Genomic DNA, 15,391 nt, shown 5'->3' on the forward strand with positions numbered 1-15,391 from the left:
GATGACAACTCCTAAATATTTCAAGGTGCGGGTCGGCAGTTTCTCTACGCCATTGATACTCACCGGGACTCGGGTGTTGTCTCGTCTCATCGTAGACACAATGACCAGCTCGGTCTTGGCCGGAGCAAGCTCCAGGTGGTGTTGCGCCATCCACGAGCTGATCATTGCTACCGCCGTCTCCGCCAGTCCCGTCGCTGCCTCCGGCGTCGTCCCGCTCGCCAGCACCACGACGTCATCCGCAAAGCCGATCACTTCGGCGCCCTCAGGCAGCACCAGCCGAAGCACGCCGTCGTACATCGCGTTCCACAGGGTTGGGCCCAGGATTGAGCCCTGTGGAACGCCCGCCGTGACCGTACGACGCACTGGCCCCTCGCTGGTCTCGTACACCAGCCTCCTCTCAGAAAAGTAGCTGCGCAATATTTTCTGGAGGGCTGCAGGGACCATCAGCTTCTGCAGGGCAACCGCGATCGCCTTCCAGCTGGCAGAGTTAAAGGCGTTCCTGACGTCCAGTGCTGCCACCACCAGACATCGAGGATCCCGCTGGTTGGTGCGGTGAAACGTCCTCGCGTGTTGTCCTCGCTCTATCACCCGCTCGATGGCCTGAAGCGTGGAGCGACCGCGCCGGAACCCGTACTGCCTTGCTGACAGGCGAGGAGCATCGCTGTCCTCCAAGTGGTCGTTCAGCCGATCTAAGATCAGCCGTTCGAACCCCTTGGCGACTGCTCCCAGCATTAGCAGCGGGCGGTGCGACGACGGATCGCCCGGCGGCTTACCTGGCTTCGTGACCAACACAAGGCGTGCCTCCTTCCATGCCGCAGGAAACTCCCCTCGCTCGAGCAGCTGATTGTACACCTTGGCGAAGACCTCCGGGTGCTTCCGCATTGCCGCCTTCACTGCGGCATTCGGGATGCCGTCCAGCCCTGGCGCCTTGGAGGTGGCCATCCGCTCGGCCAGCGAAAGAATTTCCGAGCTCGTGACCGGTCTCAGAGCCTCACTGCACGCGTCGATGTCCGGCCACTCAAATGCCGGATGGTCCGGGAACAAGGCTTCGACGATCGGACCTAGTACGGCTCGGTCCGTTTCCGGTGGTGCCCTGTTACGTAGTTTTGCTCGAACAACCTTGTAACCGAGTCCGAACACCTCGGCTTCGACCCCATCGATCAGCTCTTGCATACTGTCTTCCTTACTGCTGTGAATGGCGGCCTGCAGCAATCGTCGACAGTTCTGCAGCCTGGCCGACGTCACCGCACGCTCCGAAGGTTGGGCCCTGCGATGGGCGGCCTCCGCTGCTCCGCATTCCTCCCTCAGGCGCTCGATCTCAGGAGACCACCAGTACACCTGGGGCTTGCGATGGAAAGTAGCCCCGTGTACTCTCTCCATGATCTCATCGCACGCCTGGGTCAGTCCGCCGATCAGCCCCTCCGGAGTTGCGACCTGCTCGAAGTGGCCGCATGTGAGGGCGATGTCGAAGCACTTGTTATCGAATTGCGTCGTCTTCCACCGGGTCCCGGCGTGTCTGGCTGTCCCGTCTCGACTTCGCTGCTGCTGCTTGCCTCGTCGCGTGGGACGTTGTCCTGGGACGCCCACCTGGAACTGGACGTAGGCATGGTCGCTGCTGGAAAAGCGATCGAGCACGCGCCAGGAGTCCGGTCGCGCAATAGTTTGGCTGGCAAAAGAAACGTCGATAACGCTTTCCCGCGCAACCCCGTTGCCCTTAAACGTGGGCACGTTGCCGCGGTTCAGCGTATGCAGCGCCAGCTGCTCCACCACGCTCAGGAGCTCCTGCCCCTTCCGGGTGGTGCGCGCACTCCCCCACTCCTCATTCCAGGCGTTGAAGTCCCCGGCCAGGACTGATGTTGCGTGTCCGACCAGAGACACCTCCACCGCACCGAGGAAGCTTACGAAGTCTTCGATGCCGCTGCTGGGTGGCACGTAGCAGCTGGCGAACGTTACTCCCGCTATGGTGGCCACCACGAGTCCCGGGACGACGCTCCCCCAAAGCCGTTGAATAGGGTACGCCCCTGTTGCTATTATCGCCACGCTCTGTTCCGCATCGATGGCCCACCGCGGATCATCCCGAGGTGGTCGATATAGTTCGCAGGCGAGCACCACCTGAGCCCCTAACTCGCGAGCCGTCTGCAGCATGAGGTCTTGGGCTGCCCGGCTTCGCCCGAGGTTCACTTGCAGCACTTTTAGCGCCGGCACGTCGGATGCCCGACCGGGTGCGGGCCGCTGCACACGACGCAGCGCACCTCCGCCGTGCAGCTCTTCGCCTGGTGATCCGGCTTCCCGCAGCGAATGCAGCTTGTCGAGCGGTCCACTTCGCTCCTGCACGCAGCTCGGACGTGCCCCATCTCGAGGCACTTGTAGCACCGTTGCTGACGCGCCTGCAGAGGAGCCACCTTCCGGATCAGACACGATGTGTATTTGATCTTGACGCTCTTGTCGACCAGACCCTCCGCAGCCCTGGCTGTTACGCGGACTATCGCCACTTTCGTGCCGTCCCAGGCAGGTCGCAGGCGAACCGATGTCTCCTCCACCTCGCATTGGCACAGGTTGGTCAGCGCCATCGCCACATCGGTCTCCTTCGCTAAAGGGTCGACAGCGTCCAACCGGATTTCGACCATAGGCGTGACCAGCCGAGCTGAGGCCGGCCGTTCTGCCTTTGCGCAGACCTGCTTGATGCACTGCAGAACTTCTGCAGCGTCCGCGCTCTCCTTCAGCTCCATGACAAGCCTGGAGCGTGTGGTGCGTCGCCCGACGCCTAGGGCCTCAGCATGTTTCTCCATTTCTGGAGCCGTTCGGACAGCCTGGTACACCTCCGTCCAGGTTTGTCCCTCAGCTGGGGCGATTTCAATAGCGTCCGGCTTGGTTTTTCGCTGCCGCTGACGCCGACCTCCTCGTTGTGCTCCAGGCTGGCTACCCCGGGCCTGTTGTCCCTGATGTTGCTGGGGCTGCTGCTTAGACGGTCCTGCGATCGGCTGTCGCTGAACCGCTGCCCGTTGCGGTAGTTGCGGCCACTGCTGCTGCTGTTGTTGCTGCGGCTTGTTCCCCGGTTGCCGGGCCGGCTTACGACGCACCACTTCAGCCCAGGAGCCGCCTTCCGGGTCTGAAAGCGGAGCTGCCGTTGCCGACACCGCTCCCTGCTGTCGCTGTTGCTGCTGCTGCTCACGACGTTGCTGCTGCTGCTGCTGCTGCTGCTGTTGCTGCTGCTGCTGCTGCCACTGCTGCTTCTGGCTGCCTCCATAGCCCAGCGTCTGTGCAAGGAGCTCTTGGAAGCTGGCTCGCTCCTCCCTCAGCTCGTTGCGCAGGCGCTCAATGTCTTCACGAGCCAGCGTCTCGCGCATCCGGGCTTCCTCTCGGGCCAGCTGCAAATCTTGCCGGGCCTGCACAGCATTTGTTTCCAACTGCTGCCGGAGCATCTGGATCTCCTGTTGCAGACCCACGATCGTCGCTCGCAGCTGCTCGTTGGTGAGCGACGTCTCATTGAGGAGCTGTCTCAGCTCCGACATTTCCGGGGACTGCTGCTTCGCTCCCGGAACAGATGTTCGTGTAAGAGCCACTCGCGGCTCCAGAATAGTGGAGAGCTTCGCCGGCCTCTCCTCCGTTGACTCCGTCCTGGAACGGAGGGTTCGCCCCGTCGACGACATCTCCACCTCTCACTGTTACGGGTGAGGGTGGAGGGGGGGGGGGAGTCGGGGGAGGTGTTCTCCCCGACTCGCGGCGACGTAGCGCGTTGATTGACTCCCCACACGTTAAAATCGCTCTTCGCACCGGCCTTTTCCCTCCTGTAGGGGGGGGGGTAAATGGGAGGGGGAAGGGGGGGTGGCGGTCCGCTGCCTCTCGCCGAGACCTTTCCAACGATGCCTCGGGCGTGTCCCTAGCCCAAAGGATGGCCGAGTAATCACACTTTTAAGGATTTTACACTAAGTCTGATAAGTGCATAAATAGTTATCAAACTACTTATCAAACTTTTCACTCCTTCGTAGCTCCGCGAGTTTTAGTCCGAATCGCACGCGCGAGGGCTCGATCGACGGGGATTTTTGCCCCCCGTCGAGACACGTTTAAACGAAATAACGCCTTGGTACAAACTTTCGTACTTACTTAAGAAAAACCGGTCCCGACACACGAAAATGTCTAAGTTTGGGGCCTATATCTCAGCGAGTTTTGCACGTATGGAAACAGTAGACCCCTCAAACGAAGCGCACTGTTCTCACTAAGCGTTTCGCACTATTTTCGTACCGTTGAATTCACCTAAGGGGGGGCAAAATCTACCGGAACCGAAAAACTACGGTTTTTCGGGCACCACTTCCGGTAGACCGCACACAGACGCGCTCACAAGGTCTCAATGGATGCGTCTTGTCAAGACCTTTCCACCGATACCCCAAACGTCCCGATCCGACCACCCTACACCTTATTAAAAATAAAAAGGTGGTCCACGAAAAACTCCCCCCCCTTAAGGGGTGGGGGGGTGAAATTTGGGTGGGGGGTCGGCGGCCAGGATCGGGGGCCGGACACGTGAAACCAAGGCCCTGGCACGCGTGGCCTGGCTGATACGGCCGATTTTCACTCCAAACACTCGCACACACGCACGCACACAGAAACACACGGTACTCGGCCAAGAACGCGCAACCGAACAGCTGTCCCATACAAAATGTATGGGAACGGAAGACGCCGGAAATCGCCAAAACCTCCAACTTTGGAAGCCTATAACTCCGCAACGGTTCGTCGCACAAAAATGTTAGACCACTCTATCGACGCGGGATATTCTCACTTATAGTCCTCAAGTGTTTTTAAGATCACTAACGCACTTTTTGGGGGGTAAAACGGTCCCCCACCAAAAACTCACAGTTTTTCAAGTGCCACTTCCGGTGTAACGCACACACACACACATACAAAATTTTGTAAGATGCGTCTTACCGAGACGCATCCAACGACACCTTAATCGTCCGGATCGGTTCACAATTCGCCTTAATATTCAACAAAAACCTGCCCACGAAAAACTCCCCCCCCTTAAGGGGTGGGGGGGTGAAATTTGGGTGGGGGGTCGGCGGCCAGGATCGGGGGCCGGACACTTGAAACCAAAGCCCTGGCACGCGTGGCCTGGCTGATACGGCCGATTTTCACTCCAAACACTCGCACACACGCACGCACACAGGAACACACGGCAAACGGAAAGTGCCTAAAATCGTGCACTTTGCCAAAAAGTTACACTTTTCGGTGCGCTTGCACCGGGCTTTACCGTTATGTTCTTCAGCACACTCGCGGCGACAACGCCAGATCGGGCGCAAACCGGTACTTTGCACTGACGTCACACGCGACGACACACGGTACTCGGCCAAGAACGCGCCACCGAACAGCTGTCCCATACAAAATGTATGGGAACGAAAGACGCCGGAAATCGCCAAAACCTCCAACTTTGGAAGCCTATAACTCCGCAACGGTTCGTCGCACAAAAATGTTAGACCACTCTATCGACGCGGGATATTCTCACTTATAGTCCTCAAGTGTTTTTAAGATCACTAACGCACTTTTTGGGGGGTAAAACGGTCCCCCACCAAAAACTCACAGTTTTTCAAGTGCCACTTCCGGTGTAACGCACACACACACACATACAAAGTTTTGTAAGATGCGTCTTACCGAGACGCATCCAACGACACCTTAATCGTCCGGATCGGTTCACAATTCGCCTTAATATTCAACAAAAACCTGCCCACGAAAAACTCCCCCCCCTTGATAGGTGGGGGGGTGAAATTTGGGTGGGGGGTCGGCGGCCGAGATCGGGGGCCGGACACGTGGAACCAAGGTCCTCGGTGGCCGTTTGGTGTCTCTTTCGCACACTTTGTCTTACTCAGTATGCACTCACAGTATACACTCACACGCACGCGTCGACAAGAGCTCATCCACAACACGTCCGTTCACTACGGAGGTTCGCTCGCAACTACAGGGATAACTGGCTTGTGGCCGCCAAGCGTTCATAGCGACGTGGCTTATTGATCCTTCGATGTCGGCTCTTCCTATCATTGTGAAGCAAAATTCACCAAGCGTAGGATTGTTCACCCTTTCAAGGGAACGTGAGCTGGGTTTAGACCGTCGTGAGACAGGTTAGTTTTACCCTACTGGTGTGTGCTGTATGCTGCTATCTTAACGGAATTCCTGTGCAGTACGAGAGGAACCACAGGTACGGACCACTGGCTCAATACTAGTTCGACCGGACTTTGGTATGACGCTACGTCCGCTGGATTATGCCTGAACGCCTCTAAGGTCGTATCCAATCCGAGCTGATAGCGCATCATAAACCCATTAGGTGATCGGAAGCTAGCGGGCTTAACAACCCTCTGAGATCCGTCGGTGCTGCCCCGTGCACACTGCCGTCTCATCCCCGCTATAGCACTAGACTGAGCCGCAACGGGCGGGTGTACGCTGCACGTGGAAGTACCTTATCACAGGGAACCCTGGTGGCTGTGCTCCCGTCGACCGTGGATACAACTAGTTTCGACACCTTCGACCGCCCGCAAACGACGGGACTACAGGCTGGGAGCTGCGAGTTGTAGAGATGCGTTCGCATCGATCCTCTCAGGCGACCCATGCTTGGTGGTGAAGTGGTTAGTTCGTGGAGTATAGGCTTGCTGCACTCGACAAGAGTGCTGCTTGCAAGGCTGTGGTGGTACGTATGGTAGTTGATGAGCATAGGCTTGCTGCACTCGACAAGAGTGCTGCTTGCAAGCCTATGGTGGTACGTGTACGGTAGTTGATGTGAGCATAGGCTTGCTGCACTCGACAAGAGTGCTGCTTGCAAGCCTATGGGTGGTGTGGTGTGTGGTGCATGATTAGCCTTTCAAGGAAGATGTGTCCTTGGGGCTAATCGGTTATTTTTATAAGTCCGGGAAACCTTTCTCGTCGGGATTCTTATCCTAAGCAACCACGAAAGCTTCCAAGAGTTGAAACATTGCCTATCAAGTAGGCCGTACCAGCCCATAGCAACCCAACCAAGATACTCTAACAGGCCAAGATTGGTTGGAGACTTCAAAATGTTGCTAAGTCCATGGCCACCATAAGCCATTTCTATCAAGAAGGCCACGAACAGTGCTTAGCAACCACGAAAGCTTCCAAGAGTTGAAACATTGCCTATCAAGTAGGCCGTACCAGCCCATAGCAACCCAACCAAGATACTCTAACAGGCCAAGATTGGTTGGAGAATTCAAAATTTTGCTAAGTCCATGGCCACGATAAGCCATTTCTACCAAGAAGGCCACGAACTGTGCTTAGCAACCACGAAAGCTTCCAAGAGTTGAAACATTGCCTATCAAGTAGGCCGTAGCAGCCCATAGCAACCCAACCAAGATAATCTAACAGGCCAAGATTGGTTGGAGATTTCAAAATTTTGCTAAGTCCATGGCCACCATAAGCCATTTCTATCAAGAAGGCCACGAACAGTGCTTAGCAACCACGAGAGCTTCCAAGAGTTGAAACATTGCCTATCAAGTAGGCCGTACCAGCCCATAGCAACCCAACCAAGATACTCTAACAGGCCAAGATTGGTTGGAGATTTCAAAATTTTGCTAAGTCCATGGCCACCATAAGCCATTTCTATCAAGAAGGCCACGAACTGTGCTTAGCAACCACGAAAGCTTCCAAGAGTTGAAACATTGCCTATCAAGTAGGCCGTACCAGCCCATAGCAACCCAACCAAGATAATCTAACAGGCCAAGATTGGATCTCAAAATGTTGCTAAGTCCATGGCCACGATAAGCCATTTCTATCAAGAAGGCCATGGACAGTTCTAAACAACCACGAAAGCTTCCAAGAGTTGAAACATTGCCTATCAAGTAGGCCGTAGCAGCCCATAGCAACCCAACCAAGATAATCTAACAGGCCAAGATTGGTTGGAGATTTCAAAATTTGGCTAAGTCCAGATTTTTTTACCCTTCGGGAAAACAACCCTAGTTCACCAAGTTGAACGCGAAAAACTGTCCATAGGATACGCACAAAACGTTTATTGAGTTGGTCACCATATGTGGAAATTATGGTGAAAATAAGCCAAGTTCCGGAGTTTTTAACTCACACGAAACCACGAAAAACTTTCATTAGGAAAACTTGGTTGGAGCACCCTACTGCAGAACACACCGACATGGACGAAAGGGTTGACTGGCTAAGAGAAAAAATTTTTGCGGGACCACTCAAAACATCATAGTTAGACCTAGCAAATGATGAAAAGTGAAACCCGCGATCGATTGGAGAAACCATATTTTACACTGAAAAATTCCACATAAGGAAAATTTGTATGGAGCACCCTACTGCAGAGCACACCGACAGGGCCGGGAAGGAAGGCCCGGTCCAAGAAAAAATTTTTGCGGGACCACTCAAAACATCATAGTTAGACCTAGCAAATGATGAAAAGTGAAACCCGCGATCGATTGGAGAAACCTTATTTTACACTGAAAAATTCCACATAAGGAAAATTTGTATGGAGCACCCTACTGCAGAGCACACCGACAGGGCCGGGAAGGAAGGCCCGGTCCAAGAAAAAATTTTTGCGGGACCACTCAAAACATCATAGTTAGACCTAGCAAATGATGAAAAGTGAAACCCGCGATCGATTGGAGAAACCTTATTTTACACTGAAAAATTCCACATAAGGAAAATTTGTATGGAGCACCCTACTGCAGAGCACACCGACAGGGCCGGGAAGGAAGGCCCGGTCCAAGAAAAAATTTTTGCGGGACCACTCAAAACATCATAGTTAGACCTAGCAAATGATGAAAAGTGAAACCCGCGATCGATTGGAGAAACCATATTTTACACTGAAAAATTCCACATAAGGAAAATTTGTATGGAGCACCCTACTGCAGAGCACACCGACAGGGCCGGGAAGGAAGGCCCGGTCCAAGAAAAAATTTTTGCGGGACCACTCAAAACATCATAGTTAGACCTAGCAAATGATGAAAAGTGAAACCCGCGATCGATTGGAGAAACCTTATTTTACACTGAAAAATTCCACATAAGGAAAATTTGTATGGAGCACCCTACTGCAGAGCACACCGACAGGGCCGGGAAGGAAGGCCCGGTCCAAGAAAAAATTTTTGCGGGACCACTCAAAACATCATAGTTAGACCTAGCAAATGATGAAAAGTGAAACCCGCGATCGATTGGAGAAACCTTATTTTACACTGAAAAATTCCACATAAGCAAAATTTGTATGGAGCACCCTACTGCAGAGCACACCGACAGGGCCGGGAAGGAAGGCCCGGTCCAAGAAAAAATTTTTGCGGGACCACTCAAAACATCATAGTTAGACCTAGCAAATGATGAAAAGTGAAACCCGCGATCGATTGGAGAAACCTTATTTTACACTGAAAAATTCCACATAAGGAAAATTTGTATGGAGCACCCTACTGCAGAGCACACCGACAGGGCCGGGAAGGAAGGCCCGGTCCAAGAAAAAATTTTTGCGGGACCACTCAAAACATCATAGTTAGACCTAGCAAATGATGAAAAGTGAAACCCGCGATCGATTGGAGAAACCTTATTTTACACTGAAAAATTCCACATAAGCAAAATTTGTATGGAGCACCCTACTGCAGAGCACACCGACAGGGCCGGGAAGGAAGGCCCGGTCCAAGAAAAAATTTTTGCGGGACCACTCAAAACATCATAGTTAGACCTAGCAAATGATGAAAAGTGAAACCCGCGATCGATTGGAGAAACCTTATTTTACACTGAAAAATTCCACATAAGGAAAATTTGTATGGAGCACCCTACTGCAGAGCACACCGACAGGGCCGGGAAGGAAGGCCCGGTCCAAGAAAAAATTTTTGCGGGACCACTCAAAACATCATAGTTAGACCTAGCAAATGATGAAAAGTGAAACCCGCGATCGATTGGAGAAACCTTATTTTACACTGAAAAATTCCACATAAGGAAAATTTGTATGGAGCACCCTACTGCAGAGCACACCGACAGGGCCGGGAAGGAAGGCCCGGTCCAAGAAAAAATTTTTGCGGGACCACTCAAAACATCATAGTTAGACCTAGCAAATGATGAAAAGTGAAACCCGCGATCGATTGGAGAAACCTTATTTTACACTGAAAAATTCCACATAAGGAAAATTTGTATGGAGCACCCTACTGCAGAGCACACCGACAGGGCCGGGAAGGAAGGCCCGGTCCAAGAAAAAATTTTTGCGGGACCACTCAAAACATCATAGTTAGACCTAGCAAATGATGAAAAGTGAAACCCGCGATCGATTGGAGAAACCTTATTTTACACTGAAAAATTCCACATAAGGAAAATTTGTATGGAGCACCCTACTGCAGAGCACACCGACAGGGCCGGGAAGGAAGGCCCGGTCCAAGAAAAAATTTTTGCGGGACCACTCAAAACATCATAGTTAGACCTAGCAAATGATGAAAAGTGAAACCCGCGATCGATTGGAGAAACCTTATTTTACACTGAAAAATTCCACATAAGCAAAATTTGTATGGAGCACCCTACTGCAGAGCACGACAGGGGCCGGGAAGGAAGGCCCGGTCCAAGAAAAAATTTTTTGCGGGACCACTCAAACATCATAGTTAGACCTAGCAAATGATGAAAAGTGAAACCCGCGATCGATTGGAGAAACCTTATTTTACACTGAAAAATTCCACATAAGCAAAATTTGTATGGAGCAAAAATTTGTATGGAGCACCCTACTGCAGAGCACACCGACAGGGCCGGGAAGGAAGGCCCGGTCCAAGAAAAAATTTTTGCGGGACCACTCAAAACATCATAGTTAGACCTAGCAAATGATGAAAAGTGAAACCCGCGATCGATTGGAGAAACCTTATTTTACACTGAAAAATTCCACATAAGCAAAATTTGTATGGAGCACCCTACTGCAGAACACACCGACAGGGCCGGGAAGGAAGGCCCGGTCCAAGAAAAAATTTTTGCGGGACCACTCAAAACATCATAGTTAGACCTAGCAAATGATGAAAAGTGAAACCCGCGATCGATTGGAGAAACCTTATTTTACACTGAAAAATTCCACATAAGCAAAATTTGTATGGAGCACCCTACTGCAGAACACACCGACAGGGCCGGGAAGGAAGGCCCGGTCCAAGAAAAAATTTTTGCGGGACCACTCAAAACATCATAGTTAGACCTAGCAAATGATGAAAAGTGAAACCCGCGATCGATTGGAGAAACCTTATTTTACACTGAAAAATTCCACATAAGGAAAATTTGTATGGAGCACCCTACTGCAGAGCACACCGACAGGGCCGGGAAGGAAGGCCCGGTCCAAGAAAAAATTTTTGCGGGACCACTCAAAACATCATAGTTAGACCTAGCAAATGATGAAAAGTGAAACCCGCGATCGATTGGAGAAACCTTATTTTACACTGAAAAATTCCACATAAGCAAAATTTGTATGGAGCACCCTACTGCAGAGCACACCGACAGGGCCGGGAAGGAAGGCCCGGTCCAAGAAAAAATTTTTGCGGGACCACTCAAAACATCATAGTTAGACCTAGCAAATGATGAAAAGTGAAACCCGCGATCGATTGGAGAAACCTTATTTTACACTGAAAAATTCCACATAAGCAAAATTTGTATGGAGCACCCTACTGCAGAGCACACCGACAGGGCCGGGAAGGAAGGCCCGGTCCAAGAAAAAATTTTTGCGGGACCACTCAAAACATCATAGTTAGACCTAGCAAATGATGAAAAGTGAAACCCGCGATCGATTGGAGAAACCTTATTTTACACTGAAAAATTCCACATAAGCAAAATTTGTATGGAGCACCCTACTGCAGAGCACACCGACAGGGCCGGGAAGGAAGGCCCGGTCCAAGAAAAAATTTTTGCGGGACCACTCAAAACATCATAGTTAGACCTAGCAAATGATGAAAAGTGAAACCCGCGATCGATTGGAGAAACCTTATTTTACACTGAAAAATTCCACATAAGGAAAATTTGTATGGAGCACCCTACTGCAGAGCACACCGACAGGGCCGGGAAGGAAGGCCCGGTCCAAGAAAAAATTTTTGCGGGGACCACTCAAAACATCATAGTTAGACCTAGCAAATGATGAAAAGTGAAACCCGCGATCGATTGGAGAAACCTTATTTTACACTGAAAAATTCCACATAAGGAAAATTTGTATGGAGCACCCTACTGCAGAGCACACCGACAGGGCCGGGAAGGAAGGCCCGGTCCAAGAAAAAATTTTTGCGGGACCACTCAAAACATCATAGTTAGACCTAGCAAATGATGAAAAGTGAAACCCGCGATCGATTGGAGAAACCTTATTTTACACTGAAAAATTCCACATAAGGAAAATTTGTATGGAGCACCCTACTGCAGAGCACACCGACAGGGCCGGGAAGGAAGGCCCGGTCCAAGAAAAAATTTTTGCGGGACCACTCAAAACATCATAGTTAGACCTAGCAAATGATGAAAAGTGAAACCCGCGATCGATTGGAGAAACCTTATTTTACACTGAAAAATTCCACATAAGGAAAATTTGTATGGAGCACCCTACTGCAGAGCACACCGACAGGGCCGGGAAGGAAGGCCCGGTCCAAGAAAAAATTTTTGCGGGACCACTCAAAACATCATAGTTAGACCTAGCAAATGATGAAAAGTGAAACCCGCGATCGATTGGAGAAACCTTATTTTACACTGAAAAATTCCACATAAGGAAAATTTGTATGGAGCACCCTACTGCAGAGCACACCGACAGGGCCGGGAAGGAAGGCCCGGTCCAAGAAAAAATTTTTGCGGGACCACTCAAAACATCATAGTTAGACCTAGCAAATGATGAAAAGTGAAACCCGCGATCGATTGGAGAAACCTTATTTTACACTGAAAAATTCCACATAAGGAAAATTTGTATGGAGCACCCTACTGCAGAGCACACCGACAGGGCCGGGAAGGAAGGCCCGGTCCAAGAAAAAATTTTTGCGGGACCACTCAAAACATCATAGTTAGACCTAGCAAATGATGAAAAGTGAAACCCGCGATCGATTGGAGAAACCTTATTTTACACTGAAAAATTCCACATAAGGAAAATTTGTATGGAGCACCCTACTGCAGAGCACACCGACAGGGCCGGGAAGGAAGGCCCGGTCCAAGAAAAAATTTTTGCGGGACCACTCAAAACATCATAGTTAGACCTAGCAAATGATGAAAAGTGAAACCCGCGATCGATTGGAGAAACCTTATTTTACACTGAAAAATTCCACATAAGGAAAATTTGTATGGAGCACCCTACTGCAGAGCACACCGACAGGGCCGGGAAGGAAGGCCCGGTCCAAGAAAAAATTTTTGCGGGACCACTCAAAACATCATAGTTAGACCTAGCAAATGATGAAAAGTGAAACCCGCGATCGATTGGAGAAACCTTATTTTACACTGAAAAATTCCACATAAGGAAAATTTGTATGGAGCACCCTACTGCAGAACACACCGACAGGGCCGGGAAGGAAGGCCCGGTCCAAGAAAAAATTTTTGCGGGACCACTCAAAACATCATAGTTAGACCTAGCAAATGATGAAAAGTGAAACCCGCGATCGATTGGAGAAACCTTATTTTACACTGAAAAATTCCACATAAGGAAAATTTGTATGGAGCACCCTACTGCAGAGCACACCGACAGGGCCGGGAAGGAAGGCCCGGTCCAAGAAAAAATTTTTGCGGGACCACTCAAAACATCATAGTTAGACCTAGCAAATGATGAAAAGTGAAACCCGCGATCGATTGGAGAAACCTTATTTTACACTGAAAAATTCCACATAAGGAAAATTTGTATGGAGCACCCTACTGCAGAGCACACCGACAGGGCCGGGAAGGAAGGCCCGGTCCAAGAAAAAATTTTTGCGGGACCACTCAAAACATCATAGTTAGACCTAGCAAATGATGAAAAGTGAAACCCGCGATCGATTGGAGAAACCTTATTTTACACTGAAAAATTCCACATAAGCAAAATTTGTATGGAGCACCCTACTGCAGAGCACACCGACAGGGCCGGGAAGGAAGGCCCGGTCCAAGAAAAAATTTTTGCGGGACCACTCAAAACATCATAGTTAGACCTAGCAAATGATGAAAAGTGAAACCCGCGATCGATTGGAGAAACCTTATTTTACACTGAAAAATTCCACATAAGCAAAATTTGTATGGAGCACCCTACTGCAGAGCACACCGACAGGGCCGGGAAGGAAGGCCCGGTCCAAGAAAAAATTTTTGCGGGACCACTCAAAACATCATAGTTAGACCTAGCAAATGATGAAAAGTGAAACCCGCGATCGATTGGAGAAACCTTATTTTACACTGAAAAATTCCACATAAGCAAAATTTGTATGGAGCACCCTACTGCAGAGCACACCGACAGGGCCGGGAAGGAAGGCCCGGTCCAAGAAAAAATTTTTGCGGGACCACTCAAAACATCATAGTTAGACCTAGCAAATGATGAAAAGTGAAACCCGCGATCGATTGGAGAAACCTTATTTTACACTGAAAAATTCCACATAAGGAAAATTTGTATGGAGCACCCTACTGCAGAGCACACCGACAGGGCCGGGAAGGAAGGCCCGGTCCAAGAAAAAATTTTTGCGGGACCACTCAAAACATCATAGTTAGACCTAGCAAATGATGAAAAGTGAAACCCGCGATCGATTGGAGAAACCTTATTTTACACTGAAAAATTCCACATAAGGAAAATTTGTATGGAGCACCCTACTGCAGAGCACACCGACAGGGCCGGGAAGGAAGGCCCGGTCCAAGAAAAAATTTTTGCGGGACCACTCAAAACATCATAGTTAGACCTAGCAAATGATGAAAAGTGAAACCCGCGATCGATTGGAGAAACCTTATTTTACACTGAAAAATTCCACATAAGGAAAATTTGTATGGAGCACCCTACTGCAGAGCACACCGACAGGGCCGGGAAGGAAGGCCCGGTCCAAGAAAAAATTTTTGCGGGACCACTCAAAACATCATAGTTAGACCTAGCAAATGATGAAAAGTGAAACCCGCGATCGATTGGAGAAACCTTATTTTACACTGAAAAATTCCACATAAGGAAAATTTGTATGGAGCACCCTACTGCAGAACACACCGACAGGGCCGGGAAGGAAGGCCCGGTCCAAGAAAAAATTTTTGCGGGACCACTCAAAACATCATAGTTAGACCTAGCAAATGATGAAAAGTGAAACCCGCGATCGATTGGAGAAACCTTATTTTACACTGAAAAATTCCACATAAGGAAAATTTGTATGGAGCACCCTACTGCAGAGCACACCGACAGGGCCGGGAAGGAAGGCCCGGTCCAAGAAAAAATTTTTGCGGGACCACTCAAAACATCATAGTTAGACCTAGCAAATGATGAAAAGTGAAACCCGCGATCGATTGG

Source organism: Anopheles marshallii, assembly GCF_943734725.1.
Source record: "Anopheles marshallii chromosome X unlocalized genomic scaffold, idAnoMarsDA_429_01 X_unloc_94, whole genome shotgun sequence".
In the NCBI taxonomy this organism is placed as follows: Eukaryota; Metazoa; Arthropoda; class Insecta; order Diptera; family Culicidae; genus Anopheles; species Anopheles marshallii.